An 11,923-nucleotide genomic window follows, 5' to 3' on the forward strand; every position below is an offset into this window, starting at 1 on the left:
GGTGGGTGGCTGGCTGCATACTTGCGCTTGCATTCCAAGGAATGGGATAGGGACAACTGAACGCTGTACTGGGACAAGGAGGTGGAAGGTGGTTGTTGCAAATCTGCCATGACAGGTGCATGGCAGGAGGCATCTTTGCACGTGCCAAGGATCACTTATGATGGGCACACTTTTAGGCAGTGACCTGGGAGTCAGAAATGTTTCCAGAGGTCTTCCCCATGCTGTTCCCATGGCTTTTCAGCACTGTATGCATGTGTCTGATGATATCTCACACACCACATGGCCATATAAGGTTGTAAAATGTTAAAATGACATTTCCCAGTGAATGCATTTGTCTTGGTTAAAAGCAATGCAAAAGTGCAAAAACGCATCAAAAACGCTACGTGTGAACATAGCCCAAGGTGTGGGGGAGTATTTTTGGTTTTGGTTATTTAATTTGCCTTATATACAAGTCATTACCCTGGAAAGTATGTTCCTTAACATATTTCCCAGGAAAATCCATTTTGGTTTAGTTTTTGTATGTTTTATTGTGAGTCTGTAAAAGTGGCGTAATACTCTGACAACGTTGTTGACAGCAGTGACCTGGGAGTCAGAAATGCTTCCAGGGGTCTTCCCCACGCTGTTCCCATGTCATTTAAGCACTGTTCCCATTGATTTGGGCAATTTTTAGGCCCTCTGCAGACCGCCGGGGGGAGCCGCCTGAAAAATACTCGAGTTTCCCATAGGCTTACATTGGGCTCGTTGCTCGGGTCGAGCACCCGAGTATTCCAATTTGCTCGTCCCGAGCAACGAGTACCCGAGAATTTTAGTGCTCGCTCATCACTTATCACGAAGCCTTCAAGTATCAGGTGGTAAATTAAAAACCTGTGGAATAAAACATAAATTAAATATACAAGACACCTAAAAGTACCCAAAAATTAAGTTGTTGGTCACACAGAGGACCACAGACTACAGAAATGGGCCGAAACTAATATTTTTGTTGAGTCTGGTGGGGTGTAAAGTGTTTAGCATCCATATCCACCGAGACTCCAATTGAGCTAGCCGTTGTGAAGTCGGACCACCACATATACCCACCTCAATACTATCTATACCACGGATCCTAAGTAAACGTGGATTACTCTGATGATGCAGTTTAAAATGTCAGGGGATAGTTTTCAGCGTGGATGCGTCCACGTGATCCGCTGAGGCCACAATCCCCAGCACATGCTCCCGAACTCTTACTTTAATTGTCTTGTGGTTAAACCTATGTGGATTAAACCACATGGACGAGACGCATGGTAGATAACATTGCACGTATAGCAAGATACATATTGCTTGATGTTGTATATAATGGAGCCATCCGCATTAGGAAAATTATTACAGCGGTCAATGTTTGGGCAGGCTACACAGTGTCCACAGCGAATGCATTATACTGCATACAGGACCATGGAGAGAGCATTATACTGCATAGACGACCATGGCGAGTGCATTATACTGCGTGGAGGACCATGGCGAGTGCATTATACTGTATGGAGGACCATGGCGAGTGCATTATACTGTGTGGAGGACCATGGCGAGTGTCTTATACCATGTGGAGGACCATGGCGAGTGTCTTATACCGTGTGGAGGACCATGATGAGTGTCTTATACCATGTGGAGGACCATGACGAGTGTCTTATACCGTGTGGAGGACCATGGCGAGTGCATTATCCTGCATACAGGACCATGGGGAGAGCATTATACTGCGTGGAGGACCATGGCGAGTGCATTATACTGTATGGAGGATCATGGCGAGTGCATTATACTGTGTGGAGTACCATGGCGAGAGCCTTATACTGTATGGTGGACCATGGTGAGTGCATTATACTCTGTGGAGTGTGGAGAGGTGTGGGGCCATTATATTGTATGTAGGCCCATTATACTGCATGGAGGGCTGTGTGGGGGTCACAGTTGGGGGATCATACTGTGTTGGGGTCACCATACTTTGCCTTGGGAGTTGAGGTGGGGTACAATAGGGTCATTATACTGTGAATATGGAGGAATTCACCATGGGAGTATCATCTTGTTGGTTCTCTATGAAATTTTAAATAATGCTAATATGCCGCACTAAATCTTCTCTATGGGAGCTTTAAAAGATATAAATTTTTTCTGATGACTATTACGCTGGGAATCTAGATAAAGAATTTTCTTTTCTCATATGTGGATCGCAGTATGATATTTAACCACCCCCTTTCTTTATATGTAGTACATGCACATGTACATGCAGTGGGGCCATGGTCCTAGTGTATACGCTGGCGTTAGGCATCCTCAGCGTCTTTGTGACGTGGATGCCGACGCCGCCGAGTATCCTGGTAATGGTGACACCCTCAGTGTCATCTTTGGGCATGCTGAACTGGTTCAGATATACTTCCGCCCTAACTGATGACACGTCTGACTTCATTTCCGCCCCACTCGATGACGCGTTGACGTAATTTCTGCCATACTCAGTGACGCATTTGACATCATTTCCGCCCCATTCGGAGACGCGTTTGACGTCACCTCTGTCTGTATGCATAGTGGTATAGGATGATGCCACCTCCATATGTTTGTAAGGAGGCGTGGTTATGGCGAACTAGGCACGTGGCAATTGACTAAGAAGTATCTAGCCCGTATATACTCAGCCCAGCCTCATCTCATCTCAACGCGGATTGGGGGATAATGTGGAGGGGGAGGAAGAGGAGGAGAACATGGACAGTCGTCCACATGGTGAGGACAGGGAAGTCTTGGCTGTTGGCAGCCTGGCACACATTGCTGCCTTTATATTCCGCTGCCTTTACCATGACCCTTGCGTTGTATGCATTTTGAGCATTACAGAAAACTGGCATGGCATGAGAGAAACCTTGAAGATGGAGGTGTGAGGTTTGGATTAAGGAGGATGTTAGTCTTAGATCAGTTGCAGTACGGAGGGCACGGGAGGGGTGATATTCAGATATGAGGGATGAGATATAGGGCGGTGCAGAACTGTGGAGAGCTTGGTGGGTGAGAGAGATGAGTTTGTATTGTATTCTGTAGTGAACGGGTAACCTAACCAGTACAATGACTGGCACAGGTTAGAGGCGTTGAAGTTGCTTGATAGAAATACGACCCTGGCTGCTGCATTCAGAATGGATTGGAGAGGGAGAGATATTGTTTACAAGGAGACTGATTTGAAGAGAGTTACAGTAGTGAATAAGAGTGACAGTAAGAGTTTTTGCAGTATAAAGGTGAGAAAAGGTTGGATTTTGGAGACGTTTTTAAGGTGCAGGTGACATGAGCGAGTGAGTGATTTTCCATGGAAAATAAAGGAAAATTGTGTGTCAAATATGACTCCAAGACAGCAGACGTGCTGAGTGAGAGTTATAGTGGCACCACCTTACAGTAAACTGCAAAGTCAGGTAAAGGTAGGTTAGTAAAAGTCAGATATAGGTAGGTTAGTAAAAGTCAGGTATAGGTATGTTAGTAAAAGTCAGGTATATGTAGGTTTGTAGAGAGAGGAAACAGAAGAAGTTCATTTTAGGAGATATTCAGTTCAGACCCTTGTTGAAGAATTATATAAAAAAAAATTCCAATCTGACAATGCTGGTGGCAGAGGTCACAGATGGGAATTGGACAACCAAGGAGTACAGGCGAGGGAGACATAAACCAGATGCGGTAGTGGCAGGGGAACGCTGTCAAAGGTGTGGGACAGCTTTCTCAGACCCTCCCAACGCCAAGGCCTTAATATACGCGGTACTCTGACAAGGAGCAAAAAGTTTTGGAAGATGCTGAAGGACTACCTTGGCGACCAAACCAGCGTCCTCCATGATTCCTCTCTGTGCCTTACAGCTATTGGGTATTAAAGCTGGATACGTGGCATGAACTGTCTCTGTACGCTTTGGAGGTCATGGCTGCTAGCATTTTGTCAGAGATGGCTTTTAGTGCCACTGGGGGCATTATAACTGATATAACTGATAGGCACATCCGCCTGTCAGCTGATAATGCTGACAGGCTGACTCGTATCAAAATGAACAAGGACTGGATTGGGCCAGACTTCTCAACACCACCTGATGATAGCATGGAACATAATCTCAAATCCAGTGGTTATATTTTTGGGGTCTATTCCCATGCACCCTTTCACACCCAGACATGGGTAATATATATGCCTCATGATTTCTTCTATTTTATGTCACCCTCCTTTTTTTCTTTCTCCTCATTCTCCACCACGATATCATCAGGGTGACCATCATGCAACTCCCACATAATTTTTTTAAAGGTGTTTATGATGTGCGTAGGAACTATTTTTAGAGGCCTACCTATAACTTCATATATAATATATAATTAGTGCATGGCCATTACTAGTCTAGGAGACCCACTACTTAATTATAGAAAATACATTTTTAACTGTGGCCCTCCGCTACTGTGACGAATCAGCTTATAATCTTAATCAGCCAAACAGTTAGATTTGTTAAGCCAAGAGAAATACACTATTGTGTTTGTGTTGACTTGTGAATGTATGTGTATTTCTGTAGTGGGTCAAGAAGGACAGACCAGTATTTGTATAACCTTGATTGTTGTCTTCTCTTGGTTCTGACGCCACGATATTTGTTACTATGGTAATTGCATATTATACTAAAGTCAGCTAGATGTTTATTCACAAGAGCCCCCTGCTATCCCACCTATGTAAATTGATTAAAGGCTGAAACAATGAGACCTGAGCCTGTGGAATAATTCCCTCCCTAATCCTTGACCTGTGGATGTGTACTTCAAAGGACAATTGAACTATTTAAGTAACATATGGCTCTGTTGCAGGAGATTAGAGACAGATAATTTTAAGAGACTTCACAAGGAGAATCAAATATCAGATTCTCTGTAGACCATCAGCTTGGTAGCATGGCTTTATCCAAAGAGACACAGACACTGCAGGAGTGGAGACATGAAGCAGAAGGGAGGAGCTAGTGCCACCTGCAAGCCTCAGATATGGCTCAGCACTGTGAACAGGAAAAATAAAGCTAGACTCATCGAGTGGAAGAGAAGCTCTAATGTATCACTGGTGCAAGAGAATGGACAAAGGAAATGTGTTGGCCCCCCTCCAGGTTGGATTGGAGAAGCTCCTCCACATGGTTCTGAAATTTTTATTGGCAATATTCCTCAGGAGATATATGAAGAAGATGCATTGATATTCCTCTTTTAGTCTGTGGAAAAGCTGTATGAGTTTCGCTTAATGATGACCTTCAGTGGCCTAAACTGTGGCTATGCTTATGCACGTTATTTTTCAAAATGCATTGCAGATCAGGCCATTGCCCAACTCTACAAGAAGCAAAATGAGCATAAACCCTGCTGTAAATAAATAAAAAGCAAGTGCATTTAAATAAAATAGGGTTCTTAGTAACACTGTTTTTGATCAAAAAAAGTATAAAAGCTATCCCACCAACGACAAGGTGAACCCATTTGGGATAGAACCTACTCTGTCTAATATTAAAAACCTTACAATGTGTCAAAGTTGACCTCTGTGTGAATAAGGGCAGACAAAGGCCTGGGTCCCAAACTGTGAACTCCAGCCAAGGGAAGCTTTTAAATGTATAAACCAGCTCTAGGAAGGAAGGCCACACCCAGGTTTCTACAGAATGCAAAAAAATACAAAGAAAAAAACACAAAATTTGAGCTTGGTATAAGTTGGTATACATGCAGCACATAAATGCATGTTTCACAATGGCCATAAATCAGAAAAACCTACAAGAAACAAAATGAGACACCAAAACATGGCCGAAAACACACAATTCTCACAGAGGGGGTGAGTCGCTGTGCCAACCTTGGGCAGCGGTTCCCCCCGACCATAGACTGTCAAATGAGCATAGAAAAATAGGAGAACAAGACAGACAACATGGTATTAAGTTAAGAATTCATTTTATTAGTTAACAGTAGAGATGAGCGTTGTTCTACTCGAACTGTTCGCCAATCTCAAATTCGAGCTGTTTTGGGCGGTGTTCGAGCCGGTCGGCGAACACGAACAATTTGAGAAAAATTCGGCTGTTCGAGGTTATGTTCGATAACTGTTCGTGCACCAAAATCATAACTGGATTTTTTCTCAGTAATGATGAAAATTAATGTTAATACGCAGTTTGAGTGTACAGCGGGGCGGGGGGAGGGGCAGGGGATGGATCTCTGCAGGAACAATGAAGATCTCCATTTTTTTTTCTCTTTCCCGCATTTGCAGTGGGGAGGTGCAATCTGTCAGCCTATCAGCAGCGCACACACGGAGCGAAGTGCTTTTTTTCACACAAGCAAGGGCATGTGTGATTGGCAGTGTATGTCACATGTCCTTGCCCTATAAGACCAAGCCATTTTCCCCGTCGCCACCATTTTCTCACTGCTGCAGCTGCGTGTTAGACGGCACCGCTGTTGCTGTGTGTGCTATACCTTGTTAATTTCAAGCCAATTTTCTCTGAAATCTACAGATAGCTTGGGAGTAGGGAATAGTTGTGATTGCAGTCCTTTTAAGGACTAGGTTACAGCATTTCCTACGACTTTTATCAGGGAGGTCTGTGCTCTTAAATAGATAGGTTGTGGGAGTAAAGACTAATTGTAATTGGAGTCCTTTTCAGGACTAGGTTACATGAGTTCCTATCAGTTTTTGCCAGGCAGGTCTGTGCCAGTGCTGTGCAAGTTTTTTTCACAGCATTTGGCTGAATCTAGCAAAGCTAATCCTTTTTGGCCTATTGCAGAGTGTGTTAGTCAGTGGAGTAGCCTATCTGTGTTGCAAGATATAACACCTGTGTATAGAATACCAATTTTTTTACTGCACCTAGTGAAGTAAAATCTTTTGGGCATAGCATCATTCAATTAGTCCATCTATACTGACCTCCATCAGGTTGCAAACTGAATATAATTTTTTTCTGCATCTAGCTCTGAAAAAATATTTGGGCTTCTAGCGGTGTGTGGGACTTGGTCTATTAGTCCATCTATACTGACCTCCATCAGGTTGCAAATTAAAAATAATTTTTTTCTGCATCTAGCTCTGAAAAAATATTTGGGCTTCTAGCGGTGTGTGGGACTTGGTCTATTAGTCCATCTATACTGACCTCCATCAGGTTGCAAATTAAAAATAATTTTTTTCTGCATCTAGCTCTGAAAAAATATTTGGGCTTCTAGCAGTGTGTGGGACTTGGTCTATTAGTCCATCTATACTGACCTACATCAGGTTGCAAATTAAAAATAATTTTTTTCTGCATCTAGCTCTGAAAAAATATTTGGGCTTCTAGCGGTGTGTGGGACTTGGTCTATTAGTCCATCTATACTGACCTCCATCAGGTTGCAAATTAAAAATAATTTTTTTCTGCATCTAGCTCTGAAAAAATATTTGGGCTTCTAGCAGTGTGTGGGACTTGGTCTATTAGTCCATCTATACTGACCTCCATCAGGTTGCAAATTAAAAATAATTTTTTTCTGCATCTAGCTCTGAAAAAATATTTGGGCTTCTAGCAGTGTGTGGGACTTGGTCTATTAGTCCATCTATACTGACCTCCATCAGGTTGCAAATTGAATAAAAAAATTTTCTGCATCTAGCTCTGAAAAAATATTTGGGCTTCTAGCGGTGTGTGGGACTTGGTCTATTAGTCCATCTATACTGACCTCCATCAGGTTGCAAATTAAAAATAATTTTTTTCTTCATTTAGCTCTGAAAAAATATTTGGGCTTCTAGCAGTGTGTGGGACTTGTTCTATTAGTCCTTCTATACTGACCTCCAGCAGGTTGCAAATTGAATATAATTTTTTTCTGCATCTAGCTCTGAAAAAATATTTGGGCTTCTAGCGGTGTGTGGGACTTGGTCTATTAGTCCATCTATACTGACCTCCATCAGGTTGCAAATTAAAAATAATTTTTTTCTGCATCTAGCTCTGAAAAAATATTTGGGCTTCTAGCGGTGTGTGGGACTTGGTCTATTAGTCCATCTATACTGACCTCCATCAGGTTGCAAATTAAAAATATTTTTTTTCTGCATCTAACCCAGCCAATAGTTTTGGCCTAATACCACAGTTTGGCCACTCAGCTCTGCTCGGTTACCATCCATTGTTTTTTTGTGCAAACAACTCCAGAGTTGAGAATTAGTTAACCACCAAAATGAGTGGAAAAAGGCCTGCTGCTGGTGGAAAGGGGAATAGGCGTGTTGGGAAGGGGAAAAAAGGTTGTGTCCGTGGGGTAGGTGCAGAAGAAAGACCATCTTCCAGCCAAACTAAAATGTCTACTTCTTTTAGCGGACAATGTGATAAGATCCCTTTCTTACGGCCACGCCAATCGCTACAAATTCCAGATGAGGCACAAAAACAGCAGGTGCTTCAACGGATATCAAGTGCTCCTTTAAGTGGGCTCTCCTCCACATCAACTTCAACATCACAAATACTCCAGTCCTCAAAGGTGTCACCCAAATCGCACTTGCTTCCTCACAGCTCCCAAATCTCCAGCTGCCCGTCTGAGTATGAGGTAGAACAGATGGTTGAGTCTGCAGAGCTGTTTACTCATACTATAGCCTGGGAATCAGAGGTCGACTCCAGCGCTTCTGTGAATCCAGACGAGGAAATGATCTCCACTGATGCCCAGAATCTTTATGAGTCGGATCCAGGACCAGACGCAGAAGGTTCTGACCATAATGTAGACCCTCATTCCCAAACTGTAACTCCTGTTGGTGGAGACAATGAGGAAGACGATGATAAGACTCAAATACCTGATTGGAGCGACAACTTTAGTTTTTTGTCAGGGCAGGAACAGGTTGGCTCTGAGGACGACGGGTGTGATAACGCACAGGGTGATGATGATGAGGTCGGAGATCCCACTTACTGTCAACCCACAGTCAGCCAAGAGATGAGGTCAGCAGAGGAGGTGGAGGAAGATGCTAGTGACGACGAGGTCAGGTTGCGCCTTCCTGGACAGAGACGTAGTACTGGAAGCACGTCAACAACTGCATCCTCAAACACAACTCTGCCTCTCACCACAAGTCGTGGTGGCTCTTCAGGTCGCATGGGTGCTAAGCCTTGCATAGCCTGGGCATTTTTTCAGATCGATAAAGATGACCCAACTCGTGTTATCTGTAACATTTGTCAGCAAAAGCTAAGTAGAGGCCAAAAAATACATAGTTTGAGTACTTCATGCATGAACCGGCACATGGACATGAAGCATAAGTTGCAGTGGGAAGCTCAGTGTGCTACAATGCGGTCTAGCCGGCCGGGCCAACCACCGTCTGCCATATCTTGTGCATCCGCGGCCTCTTCATCCTCTGTGACTGGGGGGACAGCAGTCACACCTGTTTTGGGGCGCAGACCTGCCACCTCTTTACCCGCAACAGCCAGCGTGATTGGCAGGTCATCATTTTCTTTGGAGGTGGTAACACCAGCTGGTCTTGAGCGCTGTCCGACATCGATAGCACCACCTTTGGATCAAGGCAACCTAACATGTCCGCCTGCATCTTCCTCACAGACCGGCAGTTTGCCGGGGACACCCTTATCAACCCCGTCTAAGCACAATAGCCAGCCCTCGGTCCCTCAGATGTGGACAAGTAAAAGACCATTTCCTCCTAGCCATGAGAAAGCTAAGAGGTTGAATTTCACCATCTGCAAGCTCTTGGCTACAGAAATGCTGCCTTTCCGCCTGGTGGACACAGAGGATTTTCGAGACCTTATGTCCGTCGCAGTGCCCCAGTACCAGATGCCCAGTCGGCACTACTTCTCAAAGAAAGGTGTGCCTGCGCTCCACCAGCATGTCGCACACAACATCACCGCTTCTTTGAGAAACTCTGTGTGTGACAGGGTGCATTTCACCACAGACACTTGGACGAGTAGGCATGGACAGGGGCGTTACATGTCGCTGACTGGGCACTGGGTAACTATGGTGACAGCAGGACAAGGGGCTGCTGTCCAAGTCTTGCCGTCCCCACGAGTTGTGCGTCAATCCTCTTTATGTCATTTTTCCACCACTGCTTCTGCCTCCTCAACCTCCTCTAGGTCTTCCACCTGCACCCAAAGCCTGTCTGGTCATGCCACAAGCTTTCTAACTGCGCAGAAGGGATCCTGCACACCTCCTTACTATGCTGGCAGTAGGGCTCAACGTCATCAGGCGGTTTTTACATTGAAATGTCTGGGAAATGTGAGTCACACAGCTGAGGAGTTGTGGTCAGCTCTGGAGAACCAATTTCATGAATGGTTGTGTCCACTGGACCTGAAACCAGGGAAGGCCGTGTGCGACAATGCTGCAAACCTGGGTGCGGCCCTTCGCCGGGGCAATGTCACACATGTGCCTTGTATGGCTCACGTGTTGAACCTGGTTGTCCAGCAATTTTTAGCCCACTATCCCAGACTAGATGGCCTTCTGCAGAGGGCACGGTCGCTGTGTGCTCACTTCCGCCGTTCGCATCCCGCAGCTCAGCGACTTACATCTCTACAGAAGTCATTGGGCCTGCCACTTCACCGGCTAAAATGCGATGTGCCTACCCGGTGGAATTCAACTCTGCACATGTTGCAGCGACTGTGGCAGCACCGACAAGCCCTGGTGCAATACGTTCTGACGTATAGCCTGGGCCAACGAGATTCAGAGGTGGGGCAAATCACGCTGGAGGAGTGGTCTCAGATCAGGGACCTATGCACCCTTCTGCACAGTTTTGAAATGGCGACGAAGATGTTTAGTGCTGACGATGCCATTATCAGCATGACTATTCCGGTGATTTACATGCTGGAGCACATGTTAAACAGAATTCGGAGTCAGGTGGTGGCACAAGAGGAGGTGGAGGAAGTAGAGGAGGAGGAGTTGTATGCGGAAGGGCTAACATCTGCAAGGTCCAGACGGTCGGCAGCACCAAGGCGGCAGGCATGTGAGGGTGGGGCAGATGGTTTTACCAGGGCGCATGGTAGCAGCCAAACTAGTGAGGAAGGTGCAGGAGCCCAGGAAGAAGTGGAGGACGAACTGATGGAAGACTCATCAGATGAGGGAGACCTTGATCACATTTCTGTTGTGCGAGGTTGGGGGGAGAGGACAGAGGAAGGAAGCATGATTGTTACCTCGCCACCAACACAACAGGGACTTGGTGCTCCTGGATGCGCAACACACATGAGTGCCTTCTTGCTGCACTACCTGCAACATGACCCTCGAATTGTGAGAATTAGAAATAATCCTGACTACTGGGTTGCCACACTGTTAGATCCCCGGTACAAAAGTAAATTTGCAGAAATTATTCCTGCCATAGAAAGGGATGCACGCATGCAGGAGTATCAGCAGAGACTGTTGCAGAATCTTACATGTGCTTTTCCACAAAATACCAGTGGTGCACGTAGTGAATCTCACAGTTCCAACTTGCCAACCGTGGGACCGTCAAGTGTTCAGCACTCAAACCGTGACAGAACCACAGTATCTGCTGGTAACATCAATTTTGCGGAATCATTTCACCACTTTTTTAGCCCATCCTTTGCAAGGCCACAGGAGACAAGAAGTCTGACACATAGTCAACGCCTAGAGACGATGGTACAGGAGTATCTCCAAGTAAACATTGAAGCCACGACTGTGTCACTGGACCCTTGCTCTTTTTGGGCTTCCAATCTGGATAAATGGCCGGAGCTAGCCACTTACGCCTTGGAGATCTTGTCATGCCCCGCAGCCAGCGTTCTGTCTGAACGTGTGTTCAGCGCTGCTGGTGGTGTGCTGACAGATAAGCGCATGCGGCTCTCCACTGATAATGTAGACAGACTCACGTTCATAAAGATGAACAAATCATGGATCCGAAACGACTTTTCTACCCCTGTGTCATCCTGGGGAGAGTAAAAGCTTGATGATTGGTTAAAATCACCCTACCAACCCTTTTAAGCTTTCAAATTACTAATCATGTTTATCTGTATCTTGACTGGAAAATAATTTGGGCTTTGTAGCAGTGTGCAGCACTGATCCTATTAGGCCATCTATACTAAAGCTT

This window comes from Phyllobates terribilis, unplaced genomic scaffold (assembly GCF_046119375.1).
Source record: "Phyllobates terribilis strain yellow unplaced genomic scaffold, ASM4611937v1 Scaffold_3__8_contigs__length_932513732, whole genome shotgun sequence".
Classification (NCBI taxonomy): domain Eukaryota; kingdom Metazoa; phylum Chordata; class Amphibia; order Anura; family Dendrobatidae; genus Phyllobates; species Phyllobates terribilis.